Below are 17,070 nucleotides of genomic sequence, written 5' to 3' on the forward strand. Positions count from 1 at the left end.
AAGGAAAATTCAAACAGATTTCTGCAAGAAGACAAAATAAAATGCTTACAGTACCTGGTATTCCTAGGCAGTCTCCCACTCAAGTACTAACCAGGCAAAACTCTGTTTAGCTTCTGAAATCAGACGGGATCAGGCATTGTCAGAGTGGTTTGGCCGTGAGCAACAGTTTGCTGGAAATGTGCCGTTTTTCTTGCCTTGCCTTGCCTTGCGCCCAGAAGGAAAATTATTGCCTTGCGAGCAGAAGGAAAATTCAAACAGATTTCTGCAAGAAGACAAAATAAAATGCTTACAGTACCTGGTATTCCTAGGCAGTCTCCCACTCAAGTACTAACCAGGCCCAACTCTGTTTAGCTTCTGAGATCAGACGGGATCAGGCGTTGTCAGAGTGGTTTGGCCGTAAGCAACAGCTCGTTGGAAATGTGCCGTTTTTCTTGCCTTGCGATCAGAAGGAAAATTCTTGCCTTGCGACCAGAAGGAAAATTCAAACAGATTTCTGCAAGAAGACAAAATAAAATGCTTACAGTACCTGGTATTCCTAGGCAGTCTCACACTCAAGTACTAACCAGGCCCAACTCTGTTTAGCTTCTCAGATCAGACAGGATCAGGCATTGTCAGAGTGGTTTGGACGTAAACAACAGTCTGGAAATGTGTGCCTTGCCTTGCCTTGCCTTGCCTTGCGCCCAGAAGGAAAATTCTTGCCTTGCGAGCAGAAGGAAAATTCAAACAGATTTCTGCAAGAAGACAAAATAAAATGCTTACAGTACCTGGTATTCCTAGGCAGTCTCCCACTCAAGTACTAACCAGGCCCAACTCTGTTTAGCTTCTGAAATCAGACGGGATCAGGCATTGTCAGAGTGGTTTGGCCGTGAGCAACAGTTTGCTGGAAATGTGCCGTTTTTCTTGCCTTGCCTTGCCTTGCACCCAGAAGGAAAATTATTGCCTTGCGAGCAGAAGGAAAATTCAAACAGATTTCTGCAAGAAGACAAAATAAAATGCTTACAGTACCTGGTATTCCTAGGCAGTCTCCCACTCAAGTACTAACCAGGCCCAACTCTGTTTAGCTTCTGAGATCAGACGGGATCAGGCGTTGTCAGAGTGGTTTGGCCGTAAGCAACAGCTTGTTGGAAATGTGCCGTTTTTCTTGCCTTGCGATCAGAAGGAAAATTCTTGCCTTGCGACCAGAAGGAAAATTCAAACAGATTTCTGCAAGAAGACAAAATAAAATGCTTACAGTACCTGGTATTCCTAGGCAGTCTCACACTCAAGTACTAACCAGGCCCAACTCTGTTTAGCTTCTCAGATCAGACAGGATCAGGCATTGTCAGAGTGGTTTGGACGTAAACAACAGTCTGGAAATGTGTGCCTTGCCTTGCCTTGCCTTGCCTTGCGCCCAGAAGGAAAATTCTTGCCTTGCGAGCAGAAGGAAAATTCAAACAGATTTCTGCAAGAAGACAAAATAAAATGCTTACAGTACCTGGTATTCCTAGGCAGTCTCCCACTCAAGTACTAACCAGGCCCAACTCTGTTTAGCTTCTGAGATCAGACGGGATCAGGCGTTCTCAGAGTGGTTTGGCCGTAAGCAACAGCTTGTTGGAAATGTGCCGTTTTTCTTGCCTTGCGATCAGAAGGAAAATTCTTGCCTTGCGACCAGAAGGAAAATTCAAACAGATTTCTGCAAGAAGACAAAATAAAATGCTTACAGTACCTGGTATTCCTAGGCAGTCTCACACTCAAGTACTAACCAGGCCCAACTCTGTTTAGCTTCTCAGATCAGACAGGATCAGGCATTGTCAGAGTGGTTTGGACGTAAACAACAGTCTGGAAATGTGTGCCTTGCCTTGCCTTGCCTTGCGCCCAGAAGGAAAATTCTTGCCTTGCGAGCAGAAGGAAAATTCAAACAGATTTCTGCAAGAAGACAAAATAAAATGCTTACAGTACCTGGTATTCCTAGGCAGTCTCCCACTCAAGTACTAACCAGGCAAAACTCTGTTTAGCTTCTGAAATCAGACGGGATCAGGCATTGTCAGAGTGGTTTGGCCGTGAGCAACAGTTTGCTGGAAATGTGCCGTTTTTCTTGCCTTGCCTTGCCTTGCGCCCAGAAGGAAAATTATTGCCTTGCGAGCAGAAGGAAAATTCAAACAGATTTCTGCAAGAAGACAAAATAAAATGCTTACAGTACCTGGTATTCCTAGGCAGTCTCCCACTCAAGTACTAACCAGGCCCAACTCTGTTTAGCTTCTGAGATCAGACGGGATCAGGCGTTGTCAGAGTGGTTTGGCCGTAAGCAACAGCTCGTTGGAAATGTGCCGTTTTTCTTGCCTTGCGATCAGAAGGAAAATTCTTGCCTTGCGACCAGAAGGAAAATTCAAACAGATTTCTGCAAGAAGACAAAATAAAATGCTTACAGTACCTGGTATTCCTAGGCAGTCTCACACTCAAGTACTAACCAGGCCCAACTCTGTTTAGCTTCTCAGATCAGACAGGATCAGGCATTGTCAGAGTGGTTTGGACGTAAACAACAGTCTGGAAATGTGTGCCTTGCCTTGCCTTGCCTTGCCTTGCGCCCAGAAGGAAAATTCTTGCCTTGCGAGCAGAAGGAAAATTCAAACAGATTTCTGCAAGAAGACAAAATAAAATGCTTACAGTACCTGGTATTCCTAGGCAGTCTCCCACTCAAGTACTAACCAGGCCCAACTCTGTTTAGCTTCTGAAATCAGACGGGATCAGGCATTGTCAGAGTGGTTTGGCCGTGAGCAACAGTTTGCTGGAAATGTGCCGTTTTTCTTGCCTTGCCTTGCCTTGCACCCAGAAGGAAAATTATTGCCTTGCGAGCAGAAGGAAAATTCAAACAGATTTCTGCAAGAAGACAAAATAAAATGCTTACAGTACCTGGTATTCCTAGGCAGTCTCCCACTCAAGTACTAACCAGGCCCAACTCTGTTTAGCTTCTGAGATCAGACGGGATCAGGCGTTGTCAGAGTGGTTTGGCCGTAAGCAACAGCTTGTTGGAAATGTGCCGTTTTTCTTGCCTTGCGATCAGAAGGAAAATTCTTGCCTTGCGACCAGAAGGAAAATTCAAACAGATTTCTGCAAGAAGACAAAATAAAATGCTTACAGTACCTGGTATTCCTAGGCAGTCTCACACTCAAGTACTAACCAGGCCCAACTCTGTTTAGCTTCTCAGATCAGACAGGATCAGGCATTGTCAGAGTGGTTTGGACGTAAACAACAGTCTGGAAATGTGTGCCTTGCCTTGCCTTGCCTTGCCTTGCCTTGCGCCCAGAAGGAAAATTCTTGCCTTGCGAGCAGAAGGAAAATTCAAACAGATTTCTGCAAGAAGACAAAATAAAATGCTTACAGTACCTGGTATTCCTAGGCAGTCTCCCACTCAAGTACTAACCAGGCCCAACTCTGTTTAGCTTCTGAAATCAGACGGGATCAGGCATTGTCAGAGTGGTTTGGCCGTGAGCAACAGTTTGCTGGAAATGTGCCGTTTTTCTTGCCTTGCCTTGCCTTGCGCCCAGAAGGAAAATTATTGCCTTGCTAGCAGAAGGAAAATTCAAACAGATTTCTGCAAGAAGACAAAATAAAATGCTTACAGTACCTGGTATTCCTAGGCAGTCTCCCACTCAAGTACTAACCAGGCCCAACTCTGTTTAGCTTCTGAGATCAGACGGGATCAGGCGTTGTCAGAGTGGTTTGGCCGTAAGCAACAGCTTGTTGGAAATGTGCCGTTTTTCTTGCCTTGCGATCAGAAGGAAAATTCTTGCCTTGCGACCAGAAGGAAAATTCAAACAGATTTCTGCAAGAAGACAAAATAAAATGCTTACAGTACCTGGTATTCCTAGGCAGTCTCACACTCAAGTACTAACCAGGCCCAACTCTGTTTAGCTTCTCAGATCAGACAGGATCAGGCATTGTCAGAGTGGTTTGGACGTAAACAACAGTCTGGAAATGTGTGCCTTGCCTTGCCTTGCCTTGCCTTGCGCCCAGAAGGAAAATTCTTGCCTTGCGAGCAGAAGGAAAATTCAAACAGATTTCTGCAAGAAGACAAAATAAAATGCTTACAGTACCTGGTATTCCTAGGCAGTCTCCCACTCAAGTACTAACCAGGCCCAACTCTGTTTAGCTTCTGAGATCAGACGGGATCAGGCGTTCTCAGAGTGGTTTGGCCGTAAGCAACAGCTTGTTGGAAATGTGCCGTTTTTCTTGCCTTGCGATCAGAAGGAAAATTCTTGCCTTGCGACCAGAAGGAAAATTCAAACAGATTTCTGCAAGAAGACAAAATAAAATGCTTACAGTACCTGGTATTCCTAGGCAGTCTCACACTCAAGTACTAACCAGGCCCAACTCTGTTTAGCTTCTCAGATCAGACAGGATCAGGCATTGTCAGAGTGGTTTGGACGTAAACAACAGTCTGGAAATGTGTGCCTTGCCTTGCCTTGCCTTGCGCCCAGAAGGAAAATTCTTGCCTTGCGAGCAGAAGGAAAATTCAAACAGATTTCTGCAAGAAGACAAAATAAAATGCTTACAGTACCTGGTATTCCTAGGCAGTCTCCCACTCAAGTACTAACCAGGCAAAACTCTGTTTAGCTTCTGAAATCAGACGGGATCAGGCATTGTCAGAGTGGTTTGGCCGTGAGCAACAGTTTGCTGGAAATGTGCCGTTTTTCTTGCCTTGCCTTGCCTTGCGCCCAGAAGGAAAATTATTGCCTTGCGAGCAGAAGGAAAATTCAAACAGATTTCTGCAAGAAGACAAAATAAAATGCTTACAGTACCTGGTATTCCTAGGCAGTCTCCCACTCAAGTACTAACCAGGCCCAACTCTGTTTAGCTTCTGAGATCAGACGGGATCAGGCGTTGTCAGAGTGGTTTGGCCGTAAGCAACAGCTTGTTGGAAATGTGCCGTTTTTCTTGCCTTGCGATCAGAAGGAAAATTCTTGCCTTGCGACCAGAAGGAAAATTCAAACAGATTTCTGCAAGAAGACAAAATAAAATGCTTACAGTACCTGGTATTCCTAGGCAGTCTCACACTCAAGTACTAACCAGGCCCAACTCTGTTTAGCTTCTCAGATCAGACAGGATCAGGCATTGTCAGAGTGGTTTGGACGTAAACAACAGTCTGGAAATGTGTGCCTTGCCTTGCCTTGCCTTGCCTTGCGCCCAGAAGGAAAATTCTTGCCTTGCGAGCAGAAGGAAAATTCAAACAGATTTCTGCAAGAAGACAAAATAAAATGCTTACAGTACCTGGTATTCCTAGGCAGTCTCCCACTCAAGTACTAACCAGGCCCAACTCTGTTTAGCTTCTGAAATCAGACGGGATCAGGCATTGTCAGAGTGGTTTGGCCATGAGCAACAGTTTGCTGGAAATGTGCCGTTTTTCTTGCCTTGCCTTGCCTTGCACCCAGAAGGAAAATTATTGCCTTGCGAGCAGAAGGAAAATTCAAACAGATTTCTGCAAGAAGACAAAATAAAATGCTTACAGTACCTGGTATTCCTAGGCAGTCTCCCACTCAAGTACTAACCAGGCCCAACTCTGTTTAGCTTCTGAGATCAGACGGGATCAGGCGTTGTCAGAGTGGTTTGGCCGTAAGCAACAGCTTGTTGGAAATGTGCCGTTTTTCTTGCCTTGCGATCAGAAGGAAAATTCTTGCCTTGCGACCAGAAGGAAAATTCAAACAGATTTCTGCAAGAAGACAAAATAAAATGCTTACAGTACCTGGTATTCCTAGGCAGTCTCACACTCAAGTACTAACCAGGCCCAACTCTGTTTAGCTTCTCAGATCAGACAGGATCAGGCATTGTCAGAGTGGTTTGGACGTAAACAACAGTCTGGAAATGTGTGCCTTGCCTTGCCTTGCCTTGCCTTGCCTTGCGCCCAGAAGGAAAATTCTTGCCTTGCGAGCAGAAGGAAAATTCAAACAGATTTCTGCAAGAAGACAAAATAAAATGCTTACAGTACCTGGTATTCCTAGGCAGTCTCCCACTCAAGTACTAACCAGGCCCAACTCTGTTTAGCTTCTGAAATCAGACGGGATCAGGCATTGTCAGAGTGGTTTGGCCGTGAGCAACAGTTTGCTGGAAATGTGCCGTTTTTCTTGCCTTGCCTTGCCTTGCGCCCAGAAGGAAAATTATTGCCTTGCTAGCAGAAGGAAAATTCAAACAGATTTCTGCAAGAAGACAAAATAAAATGCTTACAGTACCTGGTATTCCTAGGCAGTCTCCCACTCAAGTACTAACCAGGCCCAACTCTGTTTAGCTTCTGAGATCAGACGGGATCAGGCGTTGTCAGAGTGGTTTGGCCGTAAGCAATAGCTTGTTGGAAATGTGCCGTTTTTCTTGCCTTGCGATCAGAAGGAAAATTCTTGCCTTGCGACCAGAAGGAAAATTCAAACAGATTTCTGCAAGAAGACAAAATAAAATGCTTACAGTACCTGGTATTCCTAGGCAGTCTCACACTCAAGTACTAACCAGGCCCAACTCTGTTTAGCTTCTCAGATCAGACAGGATCAGGCATTGTCAGAGTGGTTTGGACGTAAACAACAGTCTGGAAATGTGTGCCTTGCCTTGCCTTGCCTTGCCTTGCGCCCAGAAGGAAAATTCTTGCCTTGCGAGCAGAAGGAAAATTCAAACAGATTTCTGCAAGAAGACAAAATAAAATGCTTACAGTACCTGGTATTCCTAGGCAGTCTCCCACTCAAGTACTAACCAGGCCCAACTCTGTTTAGCTTCTGAGATCAGACGGGATCAGGCGTTCTCAGAGTGGTTTGGCCGTAAGCAACAGCTTGTTGGAAATGTGCCGTTTTTCTTGCCTTGCGATCAGAAGGAAAATTCTTGCCTTGCGACCAGAAGGAAAATTCAAACAGATTTCTGCAAGAAGACAAAATAAAATGCTTACAGTACCTGGTATTCCTAGGCAGTCTCACACTCAAGTACTAACCAGGCCCAACTCTGTTTAGCTTCTCAGATCAGACAGGATCAGGCATTGTCAGAGTGGTTTGGACGTAAACAACAGTCTGGAAATGTGTGCCTTGCCTTGCCTTGCCTTGCCTTGCGCCCAGAAGGAAAATTCTTGCCTTGCGAGCAGAAGGAAAATTCAAACAGATTTCTGCAAGAAGACAAAATAAAATGCTTACAGTACCTGGTATTCCTAGGCAGTCTCCCACTCAAGTACTAACCAGGCCCAACTCTGTTTAGCTTCTGAGATCAGACGGGATCAGGCGTTCTCAGAGTGGTTTGGCCGTAAGCAACAGCTTGTTGGAAATGTGCCGTTTTTCTTGCCTTGCGATCAGAAGGAAAATTCTTGCCTTGCGACCAGAAGGAAAATTCAAACAGATTTCTGCAAGAAGACAAAATAAAATGCTTACAGTACCTGGTATTCCTAGGCAGTCTCACACTCAAGTACTAACCAGGCCCAACTCTGTTTAGCTTCTCAGATCAGACAGGATCAGGCATTGTCAGAGTGGTTTGGACGTAAACAACAGTCTGGAAATGTGTGCCTTGCCTTGCCTTGCCTTGCGCCCAGAAGGAAAATTCTTGCCTTGCGAGCAGAAGGAAAATTCAAACAGATTTCTGCAAGAAGACAAAATAAAATGCTTACAGTACCTGGTATTCCTAGGCAGTCTCCCACTCAAGTACTAACCAGGCAAAACTCTGTTTAGCTTCTGAAATCAGACGGGATCAGGCATTGTCAGAGTGGTTTGGCCGTGAGCAACAGTTTGCTGGAAATGTGCCGTTTTTCTTGCCTTGCCTTGCCTTGCGCCCAGAAGGAAAATTATTGCCTTGCGAGCAGAAGGAAAATTCAAACAGATTTCTGCAAGAAGACAAAATAAAATGCTTACAGTACCTGGTATTCCTAGGCAGTCTCCCACTCAAGTACTAACCAGGCCCAACTCTGTTTAGCTTCTGAGATCAGACGGGATCAGGCGTTGTCAGAGTGGTTTGGCCGTAAGCAACAGCTTGTTGGAAATGTGCCGTTTTTCTTGCCTTGCGATCAGAAGGAAAATTCTTGCCTTGCGACCAGAAGGAAAATTCAAACAGATTTCTGCAAGAAGACAAAATAAAATGCTTACAGTACCTGGTATTCCTAGGCAGTCTCACACTCAAGTACTAACCAGGCCCAACTCTGTTTAGCTTCTCAGATCAGACAGGATCAGGCATTGTCAGAGTGGTTTGGACGTAAACAACAGTCTGGAAATGTGTGCCTTGCCTTGCCTTGCCTTGCCTTGCGCCCAGAAGGAAAATTCTTGCCTTGCGAGCAGAAGGAAAATTCAAACAGATTTCTGCAAGAAGACAAAATAAAATGCTTACAGTACCTGGTATTCCTAGGCAGTCTCCCACTCAAGTACTAACCAGGCCCAACTCTGTTTAGCTTCTGAAATCAGACGGGATCAGGCATTGTCAGAGTGGTTTGGCCGTGAGCAACAGTTTGCTGGAAATGTGCCGTTTTTCTTGCCTTGCCTTGCCTTGCACCCAGAAGGAAAATTATTGCCTTGCGAGCAGAAGGAAAATTCAAACAGATTTCTGCAAGAAGACAAAATAAAATGCTTACAGTACCTGGTATTCCTAGGCAGTCTCCCACTCAAGTACTAACCAGGCCCAACTCTGTTTAGCTTCTGAGATCAGACGGGATCAGGCGTTGTCAGAGTGGTTTGGCCGTAAGCAACAGCTTGTTGGAAATGTGCCGTTTTTCTTGCCTTGCGATCAGAAGGAAAATTCTTGCCTTGCGACCAGAAGGAAAATTCAAACAGATTTCTGCAAGAAGACAAAATAAAATGCTTACAGTACCTGGTATTCCTAGGCAGTCTCACACTCAAGTACTAACCAGGCCCAACTCTGTTTAGCTTCTCAGATCAGACAGGATCAGGCATTGTCAGAGTGGTTTGGACGTAAACAACAGTCTGGAAATGTGTGCCTTGCCTTGCCTTGCCTTGCCTTGCCTTGCGCCCAGAAGGAAAATTCTTGCCTTGCGAGCAGAAGGAAAATTCAAACAGATTTCTGCAAGAAGACAAAATAAAATGCTTACAGTACCTGGTATTCCTAGGCAGTCTCCCACTCAAGTACTAACCAGGCCCAACTCTGTTTAGCTTCTGAAATCAGACGGGATCAGGCATTGTCAGAGTGGTTTGGCCGTGAGCAACAGTTTGCTGGAAATGTGCCGTTTTTCTTGCCTTGCCTTGCCTTGCGCCCAGAAGGAAAATTATTGCCTTGCTAGCAGAAGGAAAATTCAAACAGATTTCTGCAAGAAGACAAAATAAAATGCTTACAGTACCTGGTATTCCTAGGCAGTCTCCCACTCAAGTACTAACCAGGCCCAACTCTGTTTAGCTTCTGAGATCAGACGGGATCAGGCGTTGTCAGAGTGGTTTGGCCGTAAGCAATAGCTTGTTGGAAATGTGCCGTTTTTCTTGCCTTGCGATCAGAAGGAAAATTCTTGCCTTGCGACCAGAAGGAAAATTCAAACAGATTTCTGCAAGAAGACAAAATAAAATGCTTACAGTACCTGGTATTCCTAGGCAGTCTCACACTCAAGTACTAACCAGGCCCAACTCTGTTTAGCTTCTCAGATCAGACAGGATCAGGCATTGTCAGAGTGGTTTGGACGTAAACAACAGTCTGGAAATGTGTGCCTTGCCTTGCCTTGCCTTGCCTTGCGCCCAGAAGGAAAATTCTTGCCTTGCGAGCAGAAGGAAAATTCAAACAGATTTCTGCAAGAAGACAAAATAAAATGCTTACAGTACCTGGTATTCCTAGGCAGTCTCCCACTCAAGTACTAACCAGGCCCAACTCTGTTTAGCTTCTGAGATCAGACGGGATCAGGCGTTCTCAGAGTGGTTTGGCCGTAAGCAACAGCTTGTTGGAAATGTGCCGTTTTTCTTGCCTTGCGATCAGAAGGAAAATTCTTGCCTTGCGACCAGAAGGAAAATTCAAACAGATTTCTGCAAGAAGACAAAATAAAATGCTTACAGTACCTGGTATTCCTAGGCAGTCTCACACTCAAGTACTAACCAGGCCCAACTCTGTTTAGCTTCTCAGATCAGACAGGATCAGGCATTGTCAGAGTGGTTTGGACGTAAACAACAGTCTGGAAATGTGTGCCTTGCCTTGCCTTGCCTTGCGCCCAGAAGGAAAATTCTTGCCTTGCGAGCAGAAGGAAAATTCAAACAGATTTCTGCAAGAAGACAAAATAAAATGCTTACAGTACCTGGTATTCCTAGGCAGTCTCCCACTCAAGTACTAACCAGGCAAAACTCTGTTTAGCTTCTGAAATCAGACGGGATCAGGCATTGTCAGAGTGGTTTGGCCGTGAGCAACAGTTTGCTGGAAATGTGCCGTTTTTCTTGCCTTGCCTTGCCTTGCGCCCAGAAGGAAAATTATTGCCTTGCGAGCAGAAGGAAAATTCAAACAGATTTCTGCAAGAAGACAAAATAAAATGCTTACAGTACCTGGTATTCCTAGGCAGGATCCCACTCAAGTACTAACCAGGCCCAACTCTGTTTAGCTTCTGAGATCAGACGGGATCAGGCGTTGTCAGAGTGGTTTGGCCGTAAGCAACAGCTTGTTGGAAATGTGCCGTTTTTCTTGCCTTGCGATCAGAAGGAAAATTCTTGCCTTGCGACCAGAAGGAAAATTCAAACAGATTTCTGCAAGAAGACAAAATAAAATGCTTACAGTACCTGGTATTCCTAGGCAGTCTCACACTCAAGTACTAACCAGGCCCAACTCTGTTTAGCTTCTCAGATCAGACAGGATCAGGCATTGTCAGAGTGGTTTGGACGTAAACAACAGTCTGGAAATGTGTGCCTTGCCTTGCCTTGCCTTGCCTTGCCTTGCGCCCAGAAGGAAAATTCTTGCCTTGCGAGCAGAAGGAAAATTCAAACAGATTTCTGCAAGAAGACAAAATAAAATGCTTACAGTACCTGGTATTCCTAGGCAGTCTCCCACTCAAGTACTAACCAGGCCCAACTCTGTTTAGCTTCTGAAATCAGACGGGATCAGGCATTGTCAGAGTGGTTTGGCCGTGAGCAACAGTTTGCTGGAAATGTGCCGTTTTTCTTGCCTTGCCTTGCCTTGCACCCAGAAGGAAAATTATTGCCTTGCGAGCAGAAGGAAAATTCAAACAGATTTCTGCAAGAAGACAAAATAAAATGCTTACAGTACCTGGTATTCCTAGGCAGTCTCCCACTCAAGTACTAACCAGGCCCAACTCTGTTTAGCTTCTGAGATCAGACGGGATCAGGCGTTGTCAGAGTGGTTTGGCCGTAAGCAACAGCTTGTTGGAAATGTGCCGTTTTTCTTGCCTTGCGATCAGAAGGAAAATTCTTGCCTTGCGACCAGAAGGAAAATTCAAACAGATTTCTGCAAGAAGACAAAATAAAATGCTTACAGTACCTGGTATTCCTAGGCAGTCTCACACTCAAGTACTAACCAGGCCCAACTCTGTTTAGCTTCTCAGATCAGACAGGATCAGGCATTGTCAGAGTGGTTTGGACGTAAACAACAGTCTGGAAATGTGTGCCTTGCCTTGCCTTGCCTTGCCTTGCCTTGCGCCCAGAAGGAAAATTCTTGCCTTGCGAGCAGAAGGAAAATTCAAACAGATTTCTGCAAGAAGACAAAATAAAATGCTTACAGTACCTGGTATTCCTAGGCAGTCTCCCACTCAAGTACTAACCAGGCCCAACTCTGTTTAGCTTCTGAAATCAGACGGGATCAGGCATTGTCAGAGTGGTTTGGCCGTGAGCAACAGTTTGCTGGAAATGTGCCGTTTTTCTTGCCTTGCCTTGCCTTGCGCCCAGAAGGAAAATTATTGCCTTGCTAGCAGAAGGAAAATTCAAACAGATTTCTGCAAGAAGACAAAATAAAATGCTTACAGTACCTGGTATTCCTAGGCAGTCTCCCACTCAAGTACTAACCAGGCCCAACTCTGTTTAGCTTCTGAGATCAGACGGGATCAGGCGTTGTCAGAGTGGTTTGGCCGTAAGCAACAGCTTGTTGGAAATGTGCCGTTTTTCTTGCCTTGCGATCAGAAGGAAAATTCTTGCCTTGCGACCAGAAGGAAAATTCAAACAGATTTCTGCAAGAAGACAAAATAAAATGCTTACAGTACCTGGTATTCCTAGGCAGTCTCACACTCAAGTACTAACCAGGCCCAACTCTGTTTAGCTTCTCAGATCAGACAGGATCAGGCATTGTCAGAGTGGTTTGGACGTAAACAACAGTCTGGAAATGTGTGCCTTGCCTTGCCTTGCCTTGCCTTGCCTTGCCTTGCCTTGCCTTGCCTTGCCTTGCCTTGCCTTGCCTTGCCTTGCCTTGCCTTGCCTTGCCTTGCCTTGCGCCCAGAAGGAAAATTCTTGCCTTGCGAGCAGAAGGAAAATTCAAACAGATTTCTGCAAGAAGACAAAATAAAATGCTTACAGTACCTGGTATTCCTAGGCAGTCTCACACTCAAGTACTAACCAGGCCCAACTCTGTTTAGCTTCTCAGATCAGACAGGATCAGGCATTGTCAGAGTGGTTTGGACGTAAACAACAGTCTGGAAATGTGTGCCTTGCCTTGCCTTGCCTTGCGCCCAGAAGGAAAATTCTTGCCTTGCGAGCAGAAGGAAAATTCAAACAGATTTCTGCAAGAAGACAAAATAAAATGCTTACAGTACCTGGTATTCCTAGGCAGTCTCCCACTCAAGTACTAACCAGGCAAAACTCTGTTTAGCTTCTGAAATCAGACGGGATCAGGCATTGTCAGAGTGGTTTGGCCGTGAGCAACAGTTTGCTGGAAATGTGCCGTTTTTCTTGCCTTGCCTTGCCTTGCGCCCAGAAGGAAAATTATTGCCTTGCGAGCAGAAGGAAAATTCAAACAGATTTCTGCAAGAAGACAAAATAAAATGCTTACAGTACCTGGTATTCCTAGGCAGTCTCCCACTCAAGTACTAACCAGGCCCAACTCTGTTTAGCTTCTGAGATCAGACGGGATCAGGCGTTGTCAGAGTGGTTTGGCCGTAAGCAACAGCTTGTTGGAAATGTGCCGTTTTTCTTGCCTTGCGATCAGAAGGAAAATTCTTGCCTTGCGACCAGAAGGAAAATTCAAACAGATTTCTGCAAGAAGACAAAATAAAATGCTTACAGTACCTGGTATTCCTAGGCAGTCTCACACTCAAGTACTAACCAGGCCCAACTCTGTTTAGCTTCTCAGATCAGACAGGATCAGGCATTGTCAGAGTGGTTTGGACGTAAACAACAGTCTGGAAATGTGTGCCTTGCCTTGCCTTGCCTTGCCTTGCGCCCAGAAGGAAAATTCTTGCCTTGCGAGCAGAAGGAAAATTCAAACAGATTTCTGCAAGAAGACAAAATAAAATGCTTACAGTACCTGGTATTCCTAGGCAGTCTCCCACTCAAGTACTAACCAGGCCCAACTCTGTTTAGCTTCTGAAATCAGACGGGATCAGGCATTGTCAGAGTGGTTTGGCCGTGAGCAACAGTTTGCTGGAAATGTGCCGTTTTTCTTGCCTTGCCTTGCCTTGCACCCAGAAGGAAAATTATTGCCTTGCGAGCAGAAGGAAAATTCAAACAGATTTCTGCAAGAAGACAAAATAAAATGCTTACAGTACCTGGTATTCCTAGGCAGTCTCCCACTCAAGTACTAACCAGGCCCAACTCTGTTTAGCTTCTGAGATCAGACGGGATCAGGCGTTGTCAGAGTGGTTTGGCCGTAAGCAACAGCTTGCTGGAAATGTGCCGTTTTTCTTGCCTTGCGATCAGAAGGAAAATTCTTGCCTTGCGACCAGAAGGAAAATTCAAACAGATTTCTGCAAGAAGACAAAATAAAATGCTTACAGTACCTGGTATTCCTAGGCAGTCTCACACTCAAGTACTAACCAGGCCCAACTCTGTTTAGCTTCTCAGATCAGACAGGATCAGGCATTGTCAGAGTGGTTTGGACGTAAACAACAGTCTGGAAATGTGTGCCTTGCCTTGCCTTGCCTTGCCTTGCCTTGCGCCCAGAAGGAAAATTCTTGCCTTGCGAGCAGAAGGAAAATTCAAACAGATTTCTGCAAGAAGACAAAATAAAATGCTTACAGTACCTGGTATTCCTAGGCAGTCTCCCACTCAAGTACTAACCAGGCCCAACTCTGTTTAGCTTCTGAAATCAGACGGGATCAGGCATTGTCAGAGTGGTTTGGCCGTGAGCAACAGTTTGCTGGAAATGTGCCGTTTTTCTTGCCTTGCCTTGCCTTGCGCCCAGAAGGAAAATTATTGCCTTGCTAGCAGAAGGAAAATTCAAACAGATTTCTGCAAGAAGACAAAATAAAATGCTTACAGTACCTGGTATTCCTAGGCAGTCTCCCACTCAAGTACTAACCAGGCCCAACTCTGTTTAGCTTCTGAGATCAGACGGGATCAGGCGTTGTCAGAGTGGTTTGGCCGTAAGCAATAGCTTGTTGGAAATGTGCCGTTTTTCTTGCCTTGCGATCAGAAGGAAAATTCTTGCCTTGCGACCAGAAGGAAAATTCAAACAGATTTCTGCAAGAAGACAAAATAAAATGCTTACAGTACCTGGTATTCCTAGGCAGTCTCACACTCAAGTACTAACCAGGCCCAACTCTGTTTAGCTTCTCAGATCAGACAGGATCAGGCATTGTCAGAGTGGTTTGGACGTAAACAACAGTCTGGAAATGTGTGCCTTGCCTTGCCTTGCCTTGCCTTGCCTTGCTCCCAGAAGGAAAATTCTTGCCTTGCGAGCAGAAGGAAAATTCAAACAGATTTCTGCAAGAAGACAAAATAAAATGCTTACAGTACCTGGTATTCCTAGGCAGTCTCCCACTCAAGTACTAACCAGGCCCAACTCTGTTTAGCTTCTGAGATCAGACGGGATCAGGCGTTCTCAGAGTGGTTTGGCCGTAAGCAACAGCTTGTTGGAAATGTGCCGTTTTTCTTGCCTTGCGATCAGAAGGAAAATTCTTGCCTTGCGACCAGAAGGAAAATTCAAACAGATTTCTGCAAGAAGACAAAATAAAATGCTTACAGTACCTGGTATTCCTAGGCAGTCTCACACTCAAGTACTAACCAGGCCCAACTCTGTTTAGCTTCTCAGATCAGACAGGATCAGGCATTGTCAGAGTGGTTTGGACGTAAACAACAGTCTGGAAATGTGTGCCTTGCCTTGCCTTGCCTTGCGCCCAGAAGGAAAATTCTTGCCTTGCGAGCAGAAGGAAAATTCAAACAGATTTCTGCAAGAAGACAAAATAAAATGCTTACAGTACCTGGTATTCCTAGGCAGTCTCCCACTCAAGTACTAACCAGGCCCAACTCTGTTTAGCTTCTGAGATCAGACGGGATCAGGCGTTGTCAGAGTGGTTTGGCCGTAAGCAACAGCTTGTTGGAAATGTGCCGTTTTTCTTGCCTTGCGATCAGAAGGAAAATTCTTGCCTTGCGACCAGAAGGAAAATTCAAACAGATTTCTGCAAGAAGACAAAATAAAATGCTTACAGTACCTGGTATTCCTAGGCAGTCTCACACTCAAGTACTAACCAGGCCCAACTCTGTTTAGCTTCTCAGATCAGACAGGATCAGGCATTGTCAGAGTGGTTTGGACGTAAACAACAGTCTGGAAATGTGTGCCTTGCCTTGCCTTGCCTTGCCTTGCGCCCAGAAGGAAAATTCTTGCCTTGCGAGCAGAAGGAAAATTCAAACAGATTTCTGCAAGAAGACAAAATAAAATGCTTAGAGTACCTGGTATTCCTAGGCAGTCTCCCACTCAAGTACTAACCAGGCCCAACTCTGTTTAGCTTCTGAAATCAGACGGGATCAGGCATTGTCAGAGTGGTTTGGCCGTGAGCAACAGTTTGCTGGAAATGTGCCGTTTTTCTTGCCTTGCCTTGCCTTGCACCCAGAAGGAAAATTATTGCCTTGCGAGCAGAAGGAAAATTCAAACAGATTTCTGCAAGAAGACAAAATAAAATGCTTACAGTACCTGGTATTCCTAGGCAGTCTCCCACTCAAGTACTAACCAGGCCCAACTCTGTTTAGCTTCTGAGATCAGACGGGATCAGGCGTTGTCAGAGTGGTTTGGCCGTAAGCAACAGCTTGTTGGAAATGTGCCGTTTTTCTTGCCTTGCGATCAGAAGGAAAATTCTTGCCTTGCGACCAGAAGGAAAATTCAAACAGATTTCTGCAAGAAGACAAAATAAAATGCTTACAGTACCTGGTATTCCTAGGCAGTCTCACACTCAAGTACTAACCAGGCCCAACTCTGTTTAGCTTCTCAGATCAGACAGGATCAGGCATTGTCAGAGTGGTTTGGACGTAAACAACAGTCTGGAAATGTGTGCCTTGCCTTGCCTTGCCTTGCCTTGCCTTGCGCCCAGAAGGAAAATTCTTGCCTTGCGAGCAGAAGGAAAATTCAAACAGATTTCTGCAAGAAGACAAAATAAAATGCTTACAGTACCTGGTATTCCTAGGCAGTCTCACACTCAAGTACTAACCAGGCCCAACTCTGTTTAGCTTCTGAAATCAGACGGGATCAGGCATTGTCAGAGTGGTTTGGCCGTGAGCAACAGTTTGCTGGAAATGTGCCGTTTTTCTTGCCTTGCCTTGCCTTGCGCCCAGAAGGAAAATTATTGCCTTGCTAGCAGAAGGAAAATTCAAACAGATTTCTGCAAGAAGACAAAATAAAATGCTTACAGTACCTGGTATTCCTAGGCAGTCTCCCACTCAAGTACTAACCAGGCCCAACTCTGTTTAGCTTCTGAGATCAGACGGGATCAGGCGTTGTCAGAGTGGTTTGGCCGTAAGCAATAGCTTGTTGGAAATGTGCCGTTTTTCTTGCCTTGCGATCAGAAGGAAAATTCTTGCCTTGCGACCAGAAGGAAAATTCAAACAGATTTCTGCAAGAAGACAAAATAAAATGCTTACAGTACCTGGTATTCCTAGGCAGTCTCACACTCAAGTACTAACCAGGCCCAACTCTGTTTAGCTTCTCAGATCAGACAGGATCAGGCATTGTCAGAGTGGTTTGGACGTAAACAACAGTCTGGAAATGTGTGCCTTGCCTTGCCTTGCCTTGCCTTGCGCCCAG

The 17,070-nt window shown here is 45.2% G+C and overlaps 25 non-coding genes and 47 pseudogenes across 25 annotated transcripts; all 72 read right to left on the reverse strand.

Moving 5' to 3' along the window:
• Positions 1-42: 42 nt before the first annotated feature.
• On the reverse strand, positions 43-161 carry LOC132880056 (5S ribosomal RNA; annotated as a pseudogene).
• A 122-nt stretch (positions 162-283) lies between these two features.
• LOC132876389 (5S ribosomal RNA) lies at positions 284-402 on the reverse strand. The gene has a single exon (XR_009652108.1). It is a non-coding gene; the product is annotated as a 5S ribosomal RNA (ribosomal RNA).
• Positions 403-514: 112 nt separating this feature from the next.
• LOC132880802 (5S ribosomal RNA) lies at positions 515-633 on the reverse strand (annotated as a pseudogene).
• A 119-nt stretch (positions 634-752) lies between these two features.
• Positions 753-871, reverse strand: LOC132879282 (5S ribosomal RNA; annotated as a pseudogene).
• A 122-nt stretch (positions 872-993) lies between these two features.
• Positions 994-1,112, reverse strand: LOC132876391 (5S ribosomal RNA). Its single transcript, XR_009652110.1, has one exon. It is a non-coding gene; the product is annotated as a 5S ribosomal RNA (ribosomal RNA).
• Positions 1,113-1,224: 112 nt separating this feature from the next.
• Positions 1,225-1,343, reverse strand: LOC132880803 (5S ribosomal RNA; annotated as a pseudogene).
• A 119-nt stretch (positions 1,344-1,462) lies between these two features.
• LOC132876793 (5S ribosomal RNA) lies at positions 1,463-1,581 on the reverse strand. The gene has a single exon (XR_009652495.1). It is a non-coding gene; the product is annotated as a 5S ribosomal RNA (ribosomal RNA).
• A 112-nt stretch (positions 1,582-1,693) lies between these two features.
• LOC132880804 (5S ribosomal RNA) lies at positions 1,694-1,812 on the reverse strand (annotated as a pseudogene).
• A 114-nt stretch (positions 1,813-1,926) lies between these two features.
• On the reverse strand, positions 1,927-2,045 carry LOC132880057 (5S ribosomal RNA; annotated as a pseudogene).
• Positions 2,046-2,167: 122 nt separating this feature from the next.
• Positions 2,168-2,286, reverse strand: LOC132876392 (5S ribosomal RNA). Its single transcript, XR_009652111.1, has one exon. It is a non-coding gene; the product is annotated as a 5S ribosomal RNA (ribosomal RNA).
• A 112-nt stretch (positions 2,287-2,398) lies between these two features.
• On the reverse strand, positions 2,399-2,517 carry LOC132880805 (5S ribosomal RNA; annotated as a pseudogene).
• Positions 2,518-2,636: 119 nt separating this feature from the next.
• LOC132879283 (5S ribosomal RNA) lies at positions 2,637-2,755 on the reverse strand (annotated as a pseudogene).
• Positions 2,756-2,877: 122 nt separating this feature from the next.
• LOC132876393 (5S ribosomal RNA) lies at positions 2,878-2,996 on the reverse strand. The gene has a single exon (XR_009652112.1). It is a non-coding gene; the product is annotated as a 5S ribosomal RNA (ribosomal RNA).
• A 112-nt stretch (positions 2,997-3,108) lies between these two features.
• LOC132880806 (5S ribosomal RNA) lies at positions 3,109-3,227 on the reverse strand (annotated as a pseudogene).
• A 124-nt stretch (positions 3,228-3,351) lies between these two features.
• Positions 3,352-3,470, reverse strand: LOC132879284 (5S ribosomal RNA; annotated as a pseudogene).
• Positions 3,471-3,592: 122 nt separating this feature from the next.
• LOC132876394 (5S ribosomal RNA) lies at positions 3,593-3,711 on the reverse strand. Its single transcript, XR_009652113.1, has one exon. It is a non-coding gene; the product is annotated as a 5S ribosomal RNA (ribosomal RNA).
• Positions 3,712-3,823: 112 nt separating this feature from the next.
• Positions 3,824-3,942, reverse strand: LOC132880807 (5S ribosomal RNA; annotated as a pseudogene).
• Positions 3,943-4,061: 119 nt separating this feature from the next.
• Positions 4,062-4,180, reverse strand: LOC132876794 (5S ribosomal RNA). Its single transcript, XR_009652496.1, has one exon. It is a non-coding gene; the product is annotated as a 5S ribosomal RNA (ribosomal RNA).
• A 112-nt stretch (positions 4,181-4,292) lies between these two features.
• LOC132880808 (5S ribosomal RNA) lies at positions 4,293-4,411 on the reverse strand (annotated as a pseudogene).
• Positions 4,412-4,525: 114 nt separating this feature from the next.
• LOC132880058 (5S ribosomal RNA) lies at positions 4,526-4,644 on the reverse strand (annotated as a pseudogene).
• Positions 4,645-4,766: 122 nt separating this feature from the next.
• LOC132876395 (5S ribosomal RNA) lies at positions 4,767-4,885 on the reverse strand. Its single transcript, XR_009652114.1, has one exon. It is a non-coding gene; the product is annotated as a 5S ribosomal RNA (ribosomal RNA).
• A 112-nt stretch (positions 4,886-4,997) lies between these two features.
• LOC132880809 (5S ribosomal RNA) lies at positions 4,998-5,116 on the reverse strand (annotated as a pseudogene).
• Positions 5,117-5,235: 119 nt separating this feature from the next.
• On the reverse strand, positions 5,236-5,354 carry LOC132879413 (5S ribosomal RNA; annotated as a pseudogene).
• A 122-nt stretch (positions 5,355-5,476) lies between these two features.
• On the reverse strand, positions 5,477-5,595 carry LOC132876396 (5S ribosomal RNA). Its single transcript, XR_009652115.1, has one exon. It is a non-coding gene; the product is annotated as a 5S ribosomal RNA (ribosomal RNA).
• A 112-nt stretch (positions 5,596-5,707) lies between these two features.
• On the reverse strand, positions 5,708-5,826 carry LOC132880810 (5S ribosomal RNA; annotated as a pseudogene).
• Positions 5,827-5,950: 124 nt separating this feature from the next.
• LOC132879285 (5S ribosomal RNA) lies at positions 5,951-6,069 on the reverse strand (annotated as a pseudogene).
• Positions 6,070-6,191: 122 nt separating this feature from the next.
• LOC132876397 (5S ribosomal RNA) lies at positions 6,192-6,310 on the reverse strand. Its single transcript, XR_009652116.1, has one exon. It is a non-coding gene; the product is annotated as a 5S ribosomal RNA (ribosomal RNA).
• A 112-nt stretch (positions 6,311-6,422) lies between these two features.
• Positions 6,423-6,541, reverse strand: LOC132880811 (5S ribosomal RNA; annotated as a pseudogene).
• Positions 6,542-6,660: 119 nt separating this feature from the next.
• Positions 6,661-6,779, reverse strand: LOC132876796 (5S ribosomal RNA). The gene has a single exon (XR_009652498.1). It is a non-coding gene; the product is annotated as a 5S ribosomal RNA (ribosomal RNA).
• Positions 6,780-6,891: 112 nt separating this feature from the next.
• Positions 6,892-7,010, reverse strand: LOC132880813 (5S ribosomal RNA; annotated as a pseudogene).
• A 119-nt stretch (positions 7,011-7,129) lies between these two features.
• Positions 7,130-7,248, reverse strand: LOC132876797 (5S ribosomal RNA). Its single transcript, XR_009652499.1, has one exon. It is a non-coding gene; the product is annotated as a 5S ribosomal RNA (ribosomal RNA).
• Positions 7,249-7,360: 112 nt separating this feature from the next.
• On the reverse strand, positions 7,361-7,479 carry LOC132880814 (5S ribosomal RNA; annotated as a pseudogene).
• Positions 7,480-7,593: 114 nt separating this feature from the next.
• Positions 7,594-7,712, reverse strand: LOC132880059 (5S ribosomal RNA; annotated as a pseudogene).
• Positions 7,713-7,834: 122 nt separating this feature from the next.
• Positions 7,835-7,953, reverse strand: LOC132876398 (5S ribosomal RNA). The gene has a single exon (XR_009652117.1). It is a non-coding gene; the product is annotated as a 5S ribosomal RNA (ribosomal RNA).
• A 112-nt stretch (positions 7,954-8,065) lies between these two features.
• On the reverse strand, positions 8,066-8,184 carry LOC132880815 (5S ribosomal RNA; annotated as a pseudogene).
• A 119-nt stretch (positions 8,185-8,303) lies between these two features.
• Positions 8,304-8,422, reverse strand: LOC132879286 (5S ribosomal RNA; annotated as a pseudogene).
• A 122-nt stretch (positions 8,423-8,544) lies between these two features.
• On the reverse strand, positions 8,545-8,663 carry LOC132876399 (5S ribosomal RNA). Its single transcript, XR_009652118.1, has one exon. It is a non-coding gene; the product is annotated as a 5S ribosomal RNA (ribosomal RNA).
• Positions 8,664-8,775: 112 nt separating this feature from the next.
• LOC132880816 (5S ribosomal RNA) lies at positions 8,776-8,894 on the reverse strand (annotated as a pseudogene).
• A 124-nt stretch (positions 8,895-9,018) lies between these two features.
• LOC132879287 (5S ribosomal RNA) lies at positions 9,019-9,137 on the reverse strand (annotated as a pseudogene).
• Positions 9,138-9,259: 122 nt separating this feature from the next.
• On the reverse strand, positions 9,260-9,378 carry LOC132876400 (5S ribosomal RNA). The gene has a single exon (XR_009652119.1). It is a non-coding gene; the product is annotated as a 5S ribosomal RNA (ribosomal RNA).
• A 112-nt stretch (positions 9,379-9,490) lies between these two features.
• On the reverse strand, positions 9,491-9,609 carry LOC132880817 (5S ribosomal RNA; annotated as a pseudogene).
• A 119-nt stretch (positions 9,610-9,728) lies between these two features.
• LOC132876798 (5S ribosomal RNA) lies at positions 9,729-9,847 on the reverse strand. The gene has a single exon (XR_009652500.1). It is a non-coding gene; the product is annotated as a 5S ribosomal RNA (ribosomal RNA).
• Positions 9,848-9,959: 112 nt separating this feature from the next.
• LOC132880818 (5S ribosomal RNA) lies at positions 9,960-10,078 on the reverse strand (annotated as a pseudogene).
• Positions 10,079-10,192: 114 nt separating this feature from the next.
• LOC132880060 (5S ribosomal RNA) lies at positions 10,193-10,311 on the reverse strand (annotated as a pseudogene).
• A 122-nt stretch (positions 10,312-10,433) lies between these two features.
• Positions 10,434-10,552, reverse strand: LOC132878119 (5S ribosomal RNA; annotated as a pseudogene).
• A 112-nt stretch (positions 10,553-10,664) lies between these two features.
• LOC132880819 (5S ribosomal RNA) lies at positions 10,665-10,783 on the reverse strand (annotated as a pseudogene).
• Positions 10,784-10,907: 124 nt separating this feature from the next.
• On the reverse strand, positions 10,908-11,026 carry LOC132879288 (5S ribosomal RNA; annotated as a pseudogene).
• Positions 11,027-11,148: 122 nt separating this feature from the next.
• LOC132876402 (5S ribosomal RNA) lies at positions 11,149-11,267 on the reverse strand. Its single transcript, XR_009652121.1, has one exon. It is a non-coding gene; the product is annotated as a 5S ribosomal RNA (ribosomal RNA).
• Positions 11,268-11,379: 112 nt separating this feature from the next.
• On the reverse strand, positions 11,380-11,498 carry LOC132880820 (5S ribosomal RNA; annotated as a pseudogene).
• A 124-nt stretch (positions 11,499-11,622) lies between these two features.
• On the reverse strand, positions 11,623-11,741 carry LOC132879290 (5S ribosomal RNA; annotated as a pseudogene).
• A 122-nt stretch (positions 11,742-11,863) lies between these two features.
• Positions 11,864-11,982, reverse strand: LOC132876403 (5S ribosomal RNA). The gene has a single exon (XR_009652122.1). It is a non-coding gene; the product is annotated as a 5S ribosomal RNA (ribosomal RNA).
• A 112-nt stretch (positions 11,983-12,094) lies between these two features.
• Positions 12,095-12,213, reverse strand: LOC132880821 (5S ribosomal RNA; annotated as a pseudogene).
• Positions 12,214-12,407: 194 nt separating this feature from the next.
• On the reverse strand, positions 12,408-12,526 carry LOC132880822 (5S ribosomal RNA; annotated as a pseudogene).
• A 114-nt stretch (positions 12,527-12,640) lies between these two features.
• Positions 12,641-12,759, reverse strand: LOC132880061 (5S ribosomal RNA; annotated as a pseudogene).
• Positions 12,760-12,881: 122 nt separating this feature from the next.
• LOC132876404 (5S ribosomal RNA) lies at positions 12,882-13,000 on the reverse strand. The gene has a single exon (XR_009652123.1). It is a non-coding gene; the product is annotated as a 5S ribosomal RNA (ribosomal RNA).
• Positions 13,001-13,112: 112 nt separating this feature from the next.
• On the reverse strand, positions 13,113-13,231 carry LOC132880824 (5S ribosomal RNA; annotated as a pseudogene).
• A 119-nt stretch (positions 13,232-13,350) lies between these two features.
• On the reverse strand, positions 13,351-13,469 carry LOC132879291 (5S ribosomal RNA; annotated as a pseudogene).
• Positions 13,470-13,591: 122 nt separating this feature from the next.
• On the reverse strand, positions 13,592-13,710 carry LOC132876405 (5S ribosomal RNA). The gene has a single exon (XR_009652124.1). It is a non-coding gene; the product is annotated as a 5S ribosomal RNA (ribosomal RNA).
• A 112-nt stretch (positions 13,711-13,822) lies between these two features.
• On the reverse strand, positions 13,823-13,941 carry LOC132880825 (5S ribosomal RNA; annotated as a pseudogene).
• A 124-nt stretch (positions 13,942-14,065) lies between these two features.
• Positions 14,066-14,184, reverse strand: LOC132879293 (5S ribosomal RNA; annotated as a pseudogene).
• A 122-nt stretch (positions 14,185-14,306) lies between these two features.
• On the reverse strand, positions 14,307-14,425 carry LOC132876406 (5S ribosomal RNA). Its single transcript, XR_009652125.1, has one exon. It is a non-coding gene; the product is annotated as a 5S ribosomal RNA (ribosomal RNA).
• A 112-nt stretch (positions 14,426-14,537) lies between these two features.
• Positions 14,538-14,656, reverse strand: LOC132880827 (5S ribosomal RNA; annotated as a pseudogene).
• Positions 14,657-14,780: 124 nt separating this feature from the next.
• LOC132876799 (5S ribosomal RNA) lies at positions 14,781-14,899 on the reverse strand. Its single transcript, XR_009652501.1, has one exon. It is a non-coding gene; the product is annotated as a 5S ribosomal RNA (ribosomal RNA).
• Positions 14,900-15,011: 112 nt separating this feature from the next.
• LOC132880828 (5S ribosomal RNA) lies at positions 15,012-15,130 on the reverse strand (annotated as a pseudogene).
• Positions 15,131-15,244: 114 nt separating this feature from the next.
• LOC132876407 (5S ribosomal RNA) lies at positions 15,245-15,363 on the reverse strand. Its single transcript, XR_009652126.1, has one exon. It is a non-coding gene; the product is annotated as a 5S ribosomal RNA (ribosomal RNA).
• Positions 15,364-15,475: 112 nt separating this feature from the next.
• On the reverse strand, positions 15,476-15,594 carry LOC132880829 (5S ribosomal RNA; annotated as a pseudogene).
• A 119-nt stretch (positions 15,595-15,713) lies between these two features.
• On the reverse strand, positions 15,714-15,832 carry LOC132879642 (5S ribosomal RNA; annotated as a pseudogene).
• Positions 15,833-15,954: 122 nt separating this feature from the next.
• LOC132876408 (5S ribosomal RNA) lies at positions 15,955-16,073 on the reverse strand. The gene has a single exon (XR_009652127.1). It is a non-coding gene; the product is annotated as a 5S ribosomal RNA (ribosomal RNA).
• Positions 16,074-16,185: 112 nt separating this feature from the next.
• On the reverse strand, positions 16,186-16,304 carry LOC132880831 (5S ribosomal RNA; annotated as a pseudogene).
• Positions 16,305-16,428: 124 nt separating this feature from the next.
• LOC132879633 (5S ribosomal RNA) lies at positions 16,429-16,547 on the reverse strand (annotated as a pseudogene).
• Positions 16,548-16,669: 122 nt separating this feature from the next.
• Positions 16,670-16,788, reverse strand: LOC132876409 (5S ribosomal RNA). The gene has a single exon (XR_009652128.1). It is a non-coding gene; the product is annotated as a 5S ribosomal RNA (ribosomal RNA).
• A 112-nt stretch (positions 16,789-16,900) lies between these two features.
• On the reverse strand, positions 16,901-17,019 carry LOC132880832 (5S ribosomal RNA; annotated as a pseudogene).
• Between the last annotated feature and the right edge of the window lie 51 nt (positions 17,020-17,070).

The sequence above is a fragment of the Neoarius graeffei genome (genome assembly GCF_027579695.1).
Source record: "Neoarius graeffei isolate fNeoGra1 chromosome 18 unlocalized genomic scaffold, fNeoGra1.pri SUPER_18_unloc_1, whole genome shotgun sequence".
Classification (NCBI taxonomy): Eukaryota; Metazoa; Chordata; class Actinopteri; order Siluriformes; family Ariidae; genus Neoarius; species Neoarius graeffei.